This window comes from Antennarius striatus, chromosome 23 (assembly GCF_040054535.1).
Source record: "Antennarius striatus isolate MH-2024 chromosome 23, ASM4005453v1, whole genome shotgun sequence".
In the NCBI taxonomy this organism is placed as follows: Eukaryota; Metazoa; Chordata; class Actinopteri; order Lophiiformes; family Antennariidae; genus Antennarius; species Antennarius striatus.
In genome coordinates this window covers 6,982,421-6,998,841 of record NC_090798.1, presented here as the reverse complement: position 1 = coordinate 6,998,841, position 16,421 = coordinate 6,982,421, and positions in this window count along the sequence as shown.

The window sequence follows — 16,421 nt, the reverse complement described above, 5'->3', positions numbered from 1 at the left end:
CAAAATATCTTCATTTAATTAAAAAAACCGTATTAAACCCTTAAACTCTGCTTAATCCTTAAAATCAAAAATATCCCTTACCTTCCCTTAGACAAAAAGGTTTTGTGAATAAGAATGTGTAGATTGTGGGACGTTCTTGGTTCATTTATAGGAAACATCCACAAAAAAAAAAAAAAAAAAATTGCTGAGATCCTCAGATGTTCATCAACCTTTATTTTGGCTCTACTGATGCTAACAGTATGTCCAGACTCCAATCCTGCCCCCACATCTTCTGCTTGCTCTGTTCCGTTGGGAAAGCGATTCACCCACACACACCTACTCACATACAAAGACCCACGGTTGTGTACGCCCATTCCAACGGAGAGTTTGTGAGACGGTGACGGCAGAAGATTTGATATTGGAAAGGTGCGTGCCCAGTGTCCCACAGGGGATTTAGCTGTGATCAAAAATGTATCATCAGAAGGGATAAAAGTTGAAATTACAAAATAAAAAAGAGCTCATCATTTTGTGGCTGATCATAACATCTTTTCTTCTTCTTCTGGGATCATCCGCAGCCAATGAAGTAGCACCTGTTTCATCCAAGCTACTGTATGTTTATTTAAAAACCTATTGGTTTCTATTTCAAAGTAAAAGTCATGGATGCTGCCAATATCCTGTCTGTGGGGTTGGACGTTTGCTGGCTGCATTAGCTTGAATCTGAATCTAAATATTGGTTAAGCAGCACCTTTAACGCCACAATACACTAACCTGCCTCCAGATATTAAAATGAATAAAGTCTTGGTCTGAAAACAGGCAACAGGTTTGGATTTGATGCTCAAATCTCCGATCCTGCTAATGGCAACCAGGGACTTGAACGTCACACGAACTGCTGAGTTGACCTCTGTGACCTTGACTCTGTTCAGTGGTGTCTCTCAAGATTTAGTCCCTGTTGTGGAATGTTCTATTAGAGACCACGGGAAGCTTATCTAGGTCAGTAGCTGAGATCAGCGTTTCTGTTGTGAACTGATGTGTGGTTGTCTTCTGGCCTTCTGACCTTTGTTTTCCTCGAAGACTGCAAAAGAAAGAATCCTCATCTGAACCGGAAAAGTTCAGTTCAGATCTAGTCCATCTGACCACTGTAAGCCCCTCATCATCGCATGAAAAAAAATATTAATTAACGTAGAGTGAAAGCAAATTTATTCAAGATCCATTGATTTACTAACAAAATCTACTATTTTTCCAGCTCATTGCAAACATGCAATCACACAGGAACGGTTTGAATAACAGTGAAAATGCAATCAAAAAATTCTTCACACCCCAAAATGTAATGCCTCGTAACAGCACACATGTCCGTCCAACTTAAGACTTAATTTAGTTGTAGATTTTTTTGCAGTTAAGGTCTAAATTTACATCAGTGCTCATTACAGATTTCAGGTATTCACTACCGCTGACTGACAGAAGAACCCAACGTTTCTTGTTTCGTTTTTTCAATTAAAAAAACACTTATAATAGTTTTTGTATTGATCCATTGAGTGTTTTGATTGCAAATAACTGATGAACACTAAATAATAAACCTAGTGAATATTAGGGGTTGAGTCATTTTTGCTTTCAACTGTAACTTTAAGCGGTTCTCAGCAGTGAAGGTGGAATAGAGTTACACATTATTGAGGAACACACTGTCAAACATGTGTCCTTGTCTGTTCTTGTCTGCCCACATGTTTGTGACTCTGGCCTTTAGAGACACAGTGTGTCTATAAACACAGAGAGATGAATGACTACCTTTACATTATCACATGCAGAGCACACACAGTTTACGGTTTTTTTTTTTTTAATGCAGGTGTGATATTGCGTTTTTCATCTCTGCTTCGTTTCTCGTCTCTGCGTGCTGTGAAAAGCAGATGGCATATTGTGAGGCGGCAGTCAGGTGTGCAGAGGGACGGGTGGATGGTGGAGGAGTCTTTCACTCTGAACATTTTGTCTTTTTCATCACCTCGAATGTAGCGCGTGTGTGTGTGTGTGTGTGTGTGTGTATGTATGTGTGTGTGCATATACATTAAGTTCCTTACAAAGGCCCAGCCATGGAGCCGATTGGCTGGGTGGGAGCACATGCGGCGTCGTAATGAGGGCGTCATTAGCTTGGCTGGGAGGCTCCTCCACTATTAGCTAATGGATCGTCAGCCATCTGCTCTGACAGGCTCCGCTGGCTCCTCACATCCACCTCGATCAGAGCGTGCTCCTGGAGACGTCGCTCCTCTCTGAGCCGCGGCTGCAGGAGTGATTGAACCTTTTCCCGCTCCGCTGTTCAACTCCTCCTGTCTGTTTATTTGGCTCACTGTCAGGCAGAAGCTCGTCAGTCTCCACGGTGATTTTAACACGCCAGTCAGCATCTGCTCCACTTCTTTCTCACACAGTCTACATAATTATGAACACTTTCTTCTCTTTTCAGTCATCACCTGCTCTCTCTTTGTTACTCCACTAAAGAGACCTCTTTTAACTTTTCCTTGTGTGTTAGTAGAAAAACATTTCAGCCATCAGCTTTTCTTTAGGAAGCGACAACCTTGAGAACTTTTCACAACATAGCCTTTTGGGTCTGCTAGGTCTGTGTTTGGTGCATGAAGTCCACAATAATGCAGCAGATCAGGATTGAGTTTAGCAAATACTGATCAGTTACCAAAAACTGGATTCTAAAAGTGAAGACTTTTGTCTTGTGGAAAACAAAAAGTTCTTGCAACAGTCATTGTGTTGACCTATCTTGTCAGCTTCACTGGGAGTTGACCTCTTTCTTCCACTCAGGCTGGATCCAGAAATAGTTTGTGGGCATATTGCTGGTGGGTCTCCACAGGACATAAGCTGTCATAGATTTTGAACAGACTGGCTCCCCGGGCTAGAGGAAAAAAAACACACCACCTGGGATCTTTGTGGTAAATGGAAACTTGGTCTCTTTCCCTGCTGTTAGCACCTGGTGAAACTGAGCTGAAAACAGTCATTCAGGTAGAGTACCAATCAGAGGTTTTTGTAATCGTCAACTCCTTTCTTTTAACAGTATGTTGTAGTTCTGCCTCATTTTATTTTTGAGGTACAATTTCTCTAATTCACTGTATTTATTTTACACGTTTTTTTTCCCAGATGATGAATTTTTCATCATAAGGACGTATGAAGAATTTCAGAATATCAGCCCCAGTATAAAGAACAGAAAATGACTTTTTTAGTTGTAAAAGGTCTGTTATGATGATCTGAAAAATATATATCAGTCATTGATACTTTAAGTATGTATTCCTTATTGGACTCACACAGTTATAGTTAACTAACATTTTCAGTGCAGGACTTTGTTGTATTTTGGGAAATAGATTTTTCTTTATTATGTGAAGTTTGTGCTTTTTATTTAATAAAAACGAAAACATTTTATGTCTCTCTTGCTGCCTCAGTGCTTTAAGGCCCCTGTAAAGTGTCTTTTATATTATAGAGCTTTTATTTATTGGACCTTTCAGCACAACCTTTGTTAAGTGCCCCGCAAATAAAACAAATCTTAAGCGAGCAATAAAATACAAAATCCCAGTCAACCAGTGGAAAAATAGCAAATAGCCAAAAGGTAAAATACTGGCTAAAGAAAAAAAAGTGTCTTATAAAACAATCACGAGGAAGTCAAACAGCAAATGTAAATATTGAAGGGAGTTAAAAGAATGAGGTGAATTTTCTAACCTGAGTTTCTCACATAAGCTCCTTGAAAAGCCTAACGGCTAAAGCCTTGCCACCCTTGGCTTTCAATCCCGCCTCAGGAATAGCTAACAGGGACTTAGCAGAAGATCCCAGGCCTCAGATATGAATTTTCTTCCACACATTTATGTTTTGAAGAAATGCCACAAAACATCAGGTGATTTAAAACCAAAGAAATTATTCTCCCGACCGGGATGACGACAATTTTTCATATGTTAAACATGTTTCATGCGTGTTCACATTATAGCAGTAAACAACAAGTATTGTACAACCCACAGTACGTACATCCAGATGGTCTGACCATGTCTGCGTTTTGTCTCGCCTGCGTCACAAAGTGTTGTTTTACTCACCCCTTGAACCAGAATAACAAGCGTATCTGTTTGAATCATTTGTCTGGGAAGGTTGTGTTATGTTTAAGATAATTACCGCAGACATTTAGACATTAGTTAACAGCTCCTTCACTCCCACAACAGTTTGGCAGCAGATTTCTTTTCTGCTGGAATATGGATCAGAGGTCCGGTTTGCTCAGGCGTCTGTTGGAATTATGAAAGTATTAATCTGAAAATACTTTGCTTGGACTGTAGATCACTACCCCATCCATCTGATAAAGAAAATGGAGGGGTAAGGCCGGGGGGGGCAGGGGGCGGGGGGATAGACATTGGGCCAGTGTGTCTGAAATAGTCCACGGAAAGGTCAAAAGAACTGGAGGCGGGGGATGATCAGCAGCCATTAGGCAGCAGCAGGATGAAGACAATCAACACTTCACAAGGAGAAAAATGTAAAGAATGGACAGAAGCCGGTTCGACGCGTCCGCAGATCTCCCATGATCCTCTGTGTGCCATCTCTTTGTCCATCCATTTCTCATTTACTATGAATTTAACCACATCTTTCCCTGAGGGGCCCTTCCAAGAAATTACACACCCTTCACTTTGATACAGAAGTGTCGGAGCATTTATCACACCTATCAGGAAACGGCGTCAACATATGATCGCATCCGATGTCCCTGGGGGGTGGGGGTGGGGGGGGGGGTTGTATCTCATCCACCGCACACACACACACACACACACACACACACAATCATAACACACATCATACACAGACTGCCAAACATCGAACTGTATCTGTCAGGTCTGTGCTTGTGTTTATCTCACTCACACACACACACACACACACACACACACACACACACACACACACACACACACACACACACACACACACACACACACACACACACCTCGGGTATTACAAACATTCTTTCTCTCTAGGTTTCCTCTTCCTGTCGGTTTAGCATGGCTCCCCTGTGTGCGGTAGAACCCTTACCTGTTTAATTGAGTGTGTCTCATCATCTGCAGAGGGCCTTCACTCCTCTAATTAGTTTTAAGAGCTCCTTCCCCTTCCGCCACCCTTTGCGCTTCAAGGGAGTCGAGCACTTTGTGCATGCATATTTGTGAGCATTTCAAACATATCAGGTGTCTAAATGATGAGAATTAAAGCACCGATGCAAACCAGCCTGCTGACACGGAGTCTAAGGGGGTCTAAGTGACAGAAATACGAGGATATCAATAACCCTTAAATGTCTCACTGATGGCTTCTCAGTTTGGTTTGGTTTTTCATGTCTCACATGATGGTTTCCCTCCGATGGCTTCTTGTATTTCCTGGATAATTTTATTCATTTTGTCCTCAAATATGTTCATACGGATTCGTCTGGATGCTTTTACTTCACGTCTCGGGAGAATCTATTCACACTCGGATGCACTTGGTTGGATGACAGCGACGCCTGGTAGTGTTTTAAATGGACCCCAGAGTTATCGCGCAGCCAGACACACGTAAACACAAACAAAAACACATCTTTATTCTTTATTTGGATTCTCCACGAGGTGATCGCTCATCTTCTATAAGTCCGGTGGCAAAGGAATGACGCCAAGACAAGATAAAAAGTGATTTTGCATCCAAGACCGGCAAAAACAATTTATTGAAGCGGTAAACAATAGATAAGAAATGTGTTGTTCTTCATCTCGGAAGTGTATTTTTAAATTTTTTTAAAAACAACAACTTTATAGAATAATTCTCCTTATTTGGCATCATCAAACTCATGGCAATAAAAATCTGAACAGACGAGTATATCACAAAAAATAAATGTCACCTGTTTTCAAAAATAAAATTCAATGCATGAAAATCAAAGGAAATTATTTCAGTTTATCCTCCGCAGTTATCCAAAGAAGCTGTTTTACGCATTTATAGAAATACAAATACGTTTACCAGTAACGCTCCTGTTTTGGATTAGATTTTTACCAGTTCTCACCCATTTAGTTGTAGCATGTAGCACGACATTTGAATTGTGACTCTTGTCCAAAAGACACGACGGCATTAAACCACAATAATCCTGGTGATGGACACAGAAGGAAGCCACGACTACACTGTGTGTGTGTTTGTGACGCATGTCTGAATGTTGTTTCATCCGGCTGCAGGCTTGATGGTGACTGGTGCATAAACACACACACACACACACACACACACACACACACGACTATCATCACTGTCTCACATTTCATGTCTTCATGTCGAAATGAATAGGGAATAGACTTCAGAACGTGGGAGAAGATGGGAGACAGATTAACCTAATTTAAAACGTGTGTGTGTGTGTGTGTGTGTGTGTGTGTGTGTGTGTGTGTGTGTGTGTGTGTGTTACAACATCCCAATGTCTGTGTACTCATCTCTCTCATTTAGTGTTACACCTGCTTCACCTCCACTTCCAGCTTTCTCTCTTTGCCCTCTTCCAAAGCGCTCTGCCCATCCTTCTCATCTCACACTAGGGAAGTGCGTTGCCACATCACCTGTGCTCGGAGACTGTGTGTGTGTGTTCACGCACGTCAGTGTGTGATGTTTCTCATGCCTCCTGTTGTAGTTGTGTGTGCTTTACGTTTGTTCTAGGTTTCTAGCGTGACTCAACTTCACAGAGCTATTTGTGTCTCTCTCTCCTCCCTCTGCCTTTTACTCCATATTCCTATCCTCTTCTTTGCTTTCATGACATTTTTCCTACATTTTCTCTCTCTCTCCTCCGTTATTTCCCGCTTTTCACATATTTTTTCCTTCTCATCCCCTTCTTTCCTTCCTCCATATGAGCACTTCACCTCCTTTCTCACTTTCTCCCTTCCTGCACTCCTCCTTCCACGCCTGCCATCTCTTCTTTCATTTTCTGACTCAACACCTTGCTCTTTGCATGTCTATTTCTGGTCTCTATCTTCCTCTCCCCATGCCAGCATCACCTCCCCCAGGTTCTCATTATCTGTCTCCCTCTCTCCTGCCTCTGCCTCTGCTTAGATACCTTCTATTCCAGAACCTGTCCCACCCACAAGCACACATGTACCTGCACAGATATATATCTGCATCAGTGTGCACACCCAATATACGTGCCAAAGGTGCTGCATCCTCGAACCAGTCAATGCCGGGGTTCTTGTTTTTTTTTTTTACCCCTTTGGGAGAATGAGATGGATGCAAAAACTACCAAATGAAACCAAAATATTGACGCTTCACACCCATTTTTAGCATACTTTTTGGAGTGATAATATAGACTTAACAAAATGAATAGTAAAATTGCTTTTTTAAAAATAGCGAGTTATCGCATCTTATACATACAATATGGGACTCATTATTGTCTCCACCGACGAATAGAAAAAAAAAAAAAAAAACATCTTGCAGCAACAGACGGTAACTTGACAATAAAGTAAAGCATCTGTTCCTGTTAGTTTTTTTTTCCATTTGATATAATATGATATAGACAATGTGTTATTAAAATCTGTTATTAAATCTGGCAAAGCCTTTATTATTTCTCTCTCTCTGAACTTGTGTGTTTTTCTCACTAATGATCCCCAGTCAGTGCATCTTACAGACAGAGCAGAGCAGATGTTCTGTCTATAGCTGCTGTTAAATTAGATTCTACTATATCATTTGTCACCCAAACTTTAGTCCTGAACAAACAAGCCAGTCATTAGTGATATGATCTGAATGTAGCAAACATTTTAGGGGCGTTTCTACACCTTTGACTTTTCTGTCCCGGTTTGCACTGCTTTTGTTTCGACACAGTGCTGCCATGCTTTCATTTCTTGGTCATTTACGTGTAAAGTGATGTGATATTTCTAAAAAATAAAACACTGGAAATATTCATTAAAAATCTAAAGTGGAGTTGAATGATGCTTTCATTTGTTAAGGAAATGTTGATGGTATAATCTTTTCACTTTTATTTTTTTGCAAGCATACCATTTATCTTTTGTTCCCATCTGTGCATGTCCTCCTGTTGACACTCCACTATGTGCATGCATTTTCTTTCCCTTCACATCTTTGCCTACATCCCCAGAGATGCAGTGGAGGTATCCTCTGAACTCGATGTCGATGAGTCTTGGAAAGCTGAATGGAGAAAACGACCTCTGCACCGACAAAGAGAACTGACTGAGTGTTTTTTTTTTCCCCTCATGAGACTAGCCTGCACAGGTACAGATACAAAAACACAAGGTTCACCCTGTGGTATATGAAGCAAACACTTCTGACAAGTGAAGCGCCCAAATGGCTTTTCTTTGTCATTCTTTTTTCATGCAGCAATAGCTAGTAGCTAGAATTACACCTTATGTTCACACTCATTTGCCCAGATTTTGTTGCACACATTAACCACAGCCTTCCACTTTGTAATCAGCACATCTTAACTGTTTTGCAATGCACACTGGGATAAGAGATTTTGGCACTTGAACCACAGGGATGTGGTTGTCATGACTATTATTATTGCATTCAGAATCTGAGCAGGAAAGAGAAGTCAGTGCAAAATAAAGTGGGCCACTGGTTCAACTCCTAGCTTGTAGGCTGTGGTAGAAAAGCTGCTGTGAAAATGGGAAGATTTGATCCAGCACACGGTATTATAGTCCCAGTATGGCGTTCAAACTGTGTAAGTTGACCATTCAATAGATGGACTTCTACACATAAAAAGGAAGTGCTCGCTTTTTTACATCTGCTGCCCGGGCTGAGAGATGATAGGATTTTCGATGGGTTTGTGCTGCACGGCGGTCACCCTCATAGTCCAGATGACAGCTCACTTGTAAGAAATGAAATAAAGTGGTTCACATGTCAATTACCCAGAATTATGGCCTAAACTGCTACAAGCAATGTTCAGGGTAACTGAAGCGGTCGGCTGTTTTCAGTGGAAAAAAAACTGCTCTGATAAGGACGTCCCCTTCTGTTGAGCGCACACAGTTAGCCGTTAGCTGCTGATGACATTCATCTTCTTGAAGACGGAGTGACTGGAATCGTTCACGGGTCACGGGTTCTGCTGGAGCCTTTCTCGGCTGTCTGCGGTTGAAGGGCGAGGTATACACCAGATGAAGCGCCAGCTCATCGTAGGGCCACGCAGAAGAGAGAGAACCATTCACACACACACACACACACACACACACTCACAATTTGGAGCGATCGATTCACCTGAGCTGCAGGTTTTAGGAGGTAGGAGAACATTCAAACTCATTCAGAGGAATTGAACCTGGAACCTTCTGGCTCTGAGGCAACAGCACTACCCACTCCACCAATGTGATGCTCACAGTGGAACATTTTTGACTTTTTAGATCTCTTCAGCCAAATTTAATCTGGGCTCCCCCACCCACAACCACACCATCATGCTAATTACGACAGTCAATGTTTGGTTTTTCACACTATCAATCCCATAAACCAGTGCCAGCATGTTTAGATACATATATATAACAAAGGGAGATAAAAATTAAAAGTCAAGACAGTTCCAAATTGATTATTACTCTTCTTCCTCCTCATGTTTAACTGCTCATAAGTTAATTGGATTTTTGTTTGCCTTTACCCAAGCTTTAATTATAGGTTCCTATAAGACACACATGCATACAGTAGATGCAGAATTTTCATCAACTAGCACTCGAATATGTATCTGCATGTTTATTTAATATCTAATAAAATCTGACAGCCTTTTTTCAGCGGAGGAGATGGAAAACCATAAAGGTGAATCTGCACATTTTATTTTCGCTTTTAATTTTAGTGTAACCCTCCCAACACCTGCCTGTTCAATTACCATGTTGTCCAATCAGCATCTTGATGTATAGTGATAATGCATCTAATATGATTGATTACCACATGGATATAAACACATCTGTATTTTGTTTACACAAAGAGTTTAGTCTTGTTCTGTATTTTCTAGAGTGTATTTTCGTCTCCTGTCCGCCTCTTTGATGGTATGTTTCTGTTCAGGCCGATAAAGGACTTTAAAATAGAAAAAAGATTAAACTTAAAGAGAAGTCATGTGATGGCGTCTGGAAAGATTAAGAGATTTCATGGAAGGTGGAAAGAGAGAGAGAGAGATGGACTGAATTAGAGGGGGTGTTTCGATTGAAATTGGAAGTGAAGTATCGGCAGCACTTCACACGTACACACCAACCATCTGACGAAGAGCTGGGGAGCATCTGTAGAGTGGAGACAGTTCTCATACAGCTGGGTCCTGTTGGCCGTCAGCGTTACGTACGTGAACCCTCCCAGTCTCTTTCCTCTCAAAAAACACATCTCTTTTTAGCCATCACGCGTCATTGGCTAGAAACCTCATCACTTTCTCCTGGGTCCTTTCTTTCATAACGACTTCTCTTTCTGCGCAGAGATGGGGGGGGGAAGCAGTGGGAGGTTGGTGAGTCAGAGGCAGGTGTCTGACAGGCAGCCAGCCTGCCACCTCAAGAAATGTCTCATCCACCACTTCCTGTGTTTCCTTCGCGTCTACTTCTCTCTCTGTGGCTCAGTGCTGCTTTCTCCAGATACCAAGACCCCAAAGAGGAAGGCCAAATCTATCTCCTGCCCTTCCTGTAATTCTTGCACTTCTTTTTGTCTCTATACCCATGTTTTGCGGCCTTTTCCTTTTTCTTTTTCCTTTTTAAGGTTAAATTTCCTTCCAGCCAGATTTTGCTGCAGGCCGTTGACCAGGCTTCTAAAGCAGCACAGTGCTGGAACGGCCCGCTGTCCTGCTGGGACACTACTCACAAACACATGTGGTGCAACAGCCAAATATCCACTCACACGCTCAAAAATCTATGCACATAGAGCTGAAAATGCAAACCAACCAAACCAGAAAGAAAAAAATGGTTTGTTTCTTTTCCATCAAGCTTTCATCCTGTTTGGTTCACCCTTCGGACAGCAGCTCTTATCTCTCTTTCCTCTTGTTTCAGGTTGTTTGGTCGAGATTCTTTGAGCTGCTATCAGATCAGTTAGTGATAGAAAATGTTTTGCACCTATTAAATGTGTTTGGGTTTTTTTCTTACTGATGTCCTGATTGTGTTTGTTCCACGCTTACCTTCTATTCACTCGGTTCATACCCAACATAATGCTCACCCACATCAAATAGAGAAAGCATTTAGACAAACCAGCTGAATTAGCAGGCAAAAGCAAAACATGATTTTGGATACAGACCACAAAGGCTTTTGTCATACCTGTTTTTATCTTTGGTTATCAAAGGGATTTTGACCAGGCATGACATGGCCAGCTCAGAAAAGGTTTTTGCTTCCTAATTGGTCTTAGCCCTGCTAGGTTGCACCACTGGGCGGCAAACCGATAATGCTACTTACATTGTATGTAATGTTCAGCATGGAGGCAAACAACAATCATGAAAGAATGAATTATCTAAAAATGAAAAGTGAAATACAAGTCTGCCTTCCTGAACAGAAACGGGTCCGTTTTATTCCTCTATTATTTGCATAAGATCAGTTGAGCTGGTCAGAAGTGGAAAAACGTATTAAATGGATTAGCATGTATTAAATGCCATTAGGAAGCTGTGCACTGATGCTTTGAAGGATTTTAAACAAAAGTCAAAGCAGAAAAAGAACGAAGCTAAAAGACGAGTATGGATGTTTTATGTCATAGTCATGGTCATTTTTACTGTCAAATGTACCGTATATGAACGACGTACAGCACAGATGAAATGTAAGTCCTCACAGCACACCCATGGGCATATGAATGTGTTCAGATTACAGAGGCCTTCAGGAGGAGATGAAAAGAACTTAAAACTGTGCTGAAATGGTAAAGGAGAATATAACGTATTTGTATGAAACAGTTCTCAACGGAAAATGGAAGTATGAGGTTATTCAGCGTGTCACAGCACTTACATCACACATTAGAGAGGAAGACATACGGTCGGTCTATGATGCTGTAGAAAAATAGCATCAGGAAGAAAATTAAGGTCTCAGGTTTCGAGACGACAATGGACGCTGTGGCCTTTCTGGTTGAAATGATTCAGACCTAAAATTAAAAAGGCATGATCAACTGGGATATGTTACAAAAGGTCCAGTCCTTCAAAGGGAAGTTGGATATTTTTAAAGTTGGTCTCCAGGACAACAATGAAGCAATGACGTACGGTCAGGCTGAGAGAGATGTTACGTCTCACAAAGAAGAAACTTTTTGTTTGACAACTTCAACCTTGGAAAGCGGCTCCTTTTTTTTTTTTCTATCAAAAACACTTTTTGGTCATAAATGTTTTTACCACAGGATAAAAAACATCTACAAGTGGGCAGATACCGCTTGTCGACAAATGAAACGTATTGATCTGAAGTGACGTTGGGAGAGATCAGTGGTATTTGTGACCCTGACCTGTTCTAAATACAGTCAACACCTGAGAGTGTCTTACCTGTTCTTCCAAAGGTAACAGTTTTCCCTTTGACCATGTTTCCTCCCACAGTGAGAACCACTCAAACTAATTCAAGTTGAAGTATAAGTTAAGAATATATTCATGCCTGTGTGAGGAACACAACGATCCTAATCCTCCCGAGATTGAAAGTGCTGACAGAAAAAGCTGAAGCCCATTTTTCTTCCAAATCAGTTACGGAAAGGGAGACAATGCATGTGAATGAACATATGGATTCAATTACTTTTTCTTTCTTTTTTTTCATAAAAAGGAATTTGTGCTTCCATCTTTAAATGATTGTTAAACTCAGTTCAGCCTAAAAAAAAAAAGCATTTTATTTAGTTCTCCTTTAAGGGTGTTGTGTTTTTATGGACAGAATTTACTAACTGCAAAATTAGAAATAAAGACTAGATTGTATTTTTATGAGGTGTTTTGGTTTAATAAAGATGTGAACTTAGCTGACTTCTTCAGTTTGGCAATAAGCACAAGAATCTAATGGTGCTTTCCAGTTAAACAGGGAAATCAGAAGTTCACCTGGAAAACCGCTGCAAGAGTTGCAGAAATCTCAAACTTTTACTCTGTGTATCGAAAGAGAGGCAGTTCAACTGATATACAGTACACTGTATATATGGTATTGGCCAACTTTTACCTCTAGATGTGCTGCTGTAGTTTTGTGTAGGAAAACTACTGTAGTTATTTCTCTATCTTCCTAAATGTGAGCACGGCGGTTCATTTTGTTGGACTTCCTGACTGACACGTCATTCTCAGTTCCAATCTCTGACGAACATGGAGGACACCATACTTGTTTGGACCTCAGCAGGAGCAGACGGTTGATTAAATGGAACTCAAGCAAACTGAATTGAAGACTCATTTTACACAATCACGCCCCACTGTTGACGAATATGGATCTGTGCCAACCTTCTTCACCGCTTGCCTTCGTATGAATAGCATTTACTCATCTCCAAAACAATCCCTATTTACATATGTTGGAGTTGTTTTCTGTGTCACCGTGTTCACCAACAAGAAAATATCATATCTTCCATTTCTTTCCGTGTGTGAAATCACACTGCTAGTTATAACATGGGTGTTTCCCGCAATTAAGGTTAATAAAGAAAGAATCAACCAATGACATGTTTGAGTCATGATAGTACGGAGAGACTTTGTCTAGTGAGATTAAAGTATTTTGGGAGGCTGTATATTACGACATTTATCTCTGTAGCTTTAATGTAATTAAGTGTCTTCAGAATGTGGTCATTAAAAAAAAAACAGTACTTGCAATTTAATGATGGCTAATGAGGTGCCTGCATCTGTGAAGCACTCTCAGCTCCTCTGTATTTGATGTGATTGCTTAATCACTGCCATGTTCATTCAGCTCCTGGATTTTTATTCTAACATCTTCAGATTGATTTTCGGTGCATTTAACCTTTTTCTAATGATATGATTCAGACGAATGTTCAAACCCAACGTTCAATTAACCCTAGAAATGAAAATTTAAAAAAAAAAAAAAACAACTCACTGCAGACACCATAATTAAAATATTGTCTTTATTTGTTCAGATTAGAATTAGTTATCTTGACATTTCACATTTATAATTACAGTGACCTGTATCTACAGTATGAATGGCAGGCATTCACACATTGATACTTCTGCATTTACAACAATTAACCACTTAAGTCCTTTTTACAAAATATTAGCACAATACCCCATCGATTAAAAGCATTATGTACCTCTTTTGTTTATTCACACTGAACAAAAGAACTGCAGGATAATCTCTGAAGACATTTCCATCTATTTTCTTCTGAACTAGCTGCTAACTTCCTGTTGTTGATGTCGTTTATTATACTTTATCATTCCACTCTCCTTTTCTTTTAGCTTATCTGCTGCCAGTTCACAGTCTGAGCAAAAATTACTTTTTTTTTTTTTGTGGTTACGCTGATTGGCGAGTAAAGGCACAACGGCCTCAAGCAGGCTTTGCAACAAAAAAAAAAAGCCCGCAGCAGCGTAGCCTTGATCCACCGCATTGAAAAGTGTTGAAATCTGCATGAATGCTATATTTCCCTGATTATAATTACCAGGCACCCCAATGGCCGAAGACTGATGGGTAGAGCAAATAACAGCACATTTTCACATTTTGTTCTCACATACACGCACACACAGGCATGCGCACGCCACAATTTTTAGTGCATCCATTCATCGTATTCATTCCCTCGATGCTCCTTACTTCCTCCCTCCTTTCCTCTGTTTCATTTCCCAACATCTAATTGCTCTGCCGGTTTCTCTTCCTTCAGATTCATTGCTTTTCATACATTTCTACCTCTTATCGGAATGACTTGATATTTATCTCTGCACTGTTTTCGCTCTGATCACCTGTTTCCCTCGGCCTGCTCCCAGCTGTGTTTGTGCATTGCAGTCCATGCGCTGAGATGAGCTGTAACAGCTGAGACACAATCACCAATCTATCTATAAATCAATCATGTTATCACCTGCTGACACTTCTGTGTGCATGCATTTGTTTGTGTGGCAGTGGGTAGAAATTCATTCAGGAGCATGCTTTTCATTTGCCATCATTTTTCTTCTATGTCTTCTTTGTCCCTCCTTTATTGAATCCTAACTCCAGTAGGATTTGTGGAGTAGTATGGTCTCCTTAGAGCATCATCTCCTTTGTTGTTGCATCTGTGCTTATGTGAACGTACATGCAGGTGCATCAGTTGAGACACGAGTGGGTATGAATGTGTGTGGGTATGTGTGTGTGTGTGTGTGTGTGTGTGTGTGTGTGTGTGTGTGTGTGTGTGTGTGTGTGTGCGACTGTCTGATTGCTTGACTGCTCTTCCTTTCAGCTCAACTTGTTTGGATTTTCCCCTCCTACCTTTATTTGCCAAAAGGCTCAGTCACAAAAGGCTTGTGACAGTTTTACTTGTCAAACATGTATTTGCATTTCCTCCTCTTCTGTGCTCATGTTTTTCTTCTTGTTATTTGTTTGGTCTCTTTCTTTTTTAATACAATTGTGAATCATCTTCTTCCTTGGCCTGAAATGGAAGGATGGGAAAATTACAAAGTGAAAGGACAACTAAATGAGAAGGAAGTGAAACGACATGAGTGGAACGAAGGGCAACATTTTGATCCTGTTTTAAGTACTTAAATATAGAGATGTCACAGCATGAAGAATGAAGAGATTGTTGAACATGTCTGAATCATTATTGTGATGTTTGGGCAAAAATGGGGCACGGCAATGACAAATCAGATATGGTAGCATTGTTCAGGGGTTAGCTCGTTCTCTTCATGGGTTCCAGGAATTGCTGACTCGAAACAGGTTGTAGATATCAAAGATGTAGATGTTGAGATTGGCTCCAGCCCCCCCATCCCCCACCCCCATCCCCCCACACACACACACAACCATACAAAATAAGGTGACAAGAGACACCTGGAAACTTGAACAAGAAAAAAAGAGTCTGGAAGAGTAATTCAGCAGAACCCAGCACTCACCGACATCCAGTAGATGTCCTTTAAGAGAGTTGTTTATGACATAAGAGTGCATTTTAGTCAGATAATAACATCCTTAAGTGTTGTTTAAGTGTGCACAAAATGTTCTGAGTTACACCTATTATCAGTGTTCTTGTCATTGACATCTTATTTGCACCGAAGCGGTGAGGAACCAGCCAACAAGTGGACTGTGTTGGATACAACAAGGATTCCACAGGTGAGAACAAACACCTGCCCAATAAATGCTTCATCATGTTTCTCCACACGGTTTGTGAATTTGCATATTCACACACTTACAAGATGGTTTCCTCAAGGCAACAACGAAGAGTTCCCCTGAGGAAATAAAATTATAACAGTTTTGGATTCAGTCTTGCAAATCTGACAAGGCAGAACTACAAAGACAGGCCAGGATTAATAGCCCAAATGTGGAAAAAGAGCCAGAATATTCAAGTGACTTGATCCATTGAGCTGACAGTGTGCCTCATATTTAGAAATGGAATAAAGTGACAGCCAACAAATCAGCACCATGTTTGTGTGTTTTACATGATTAAATGATGGTGGGAGTATTAAATCAAACTCAACAACTTGA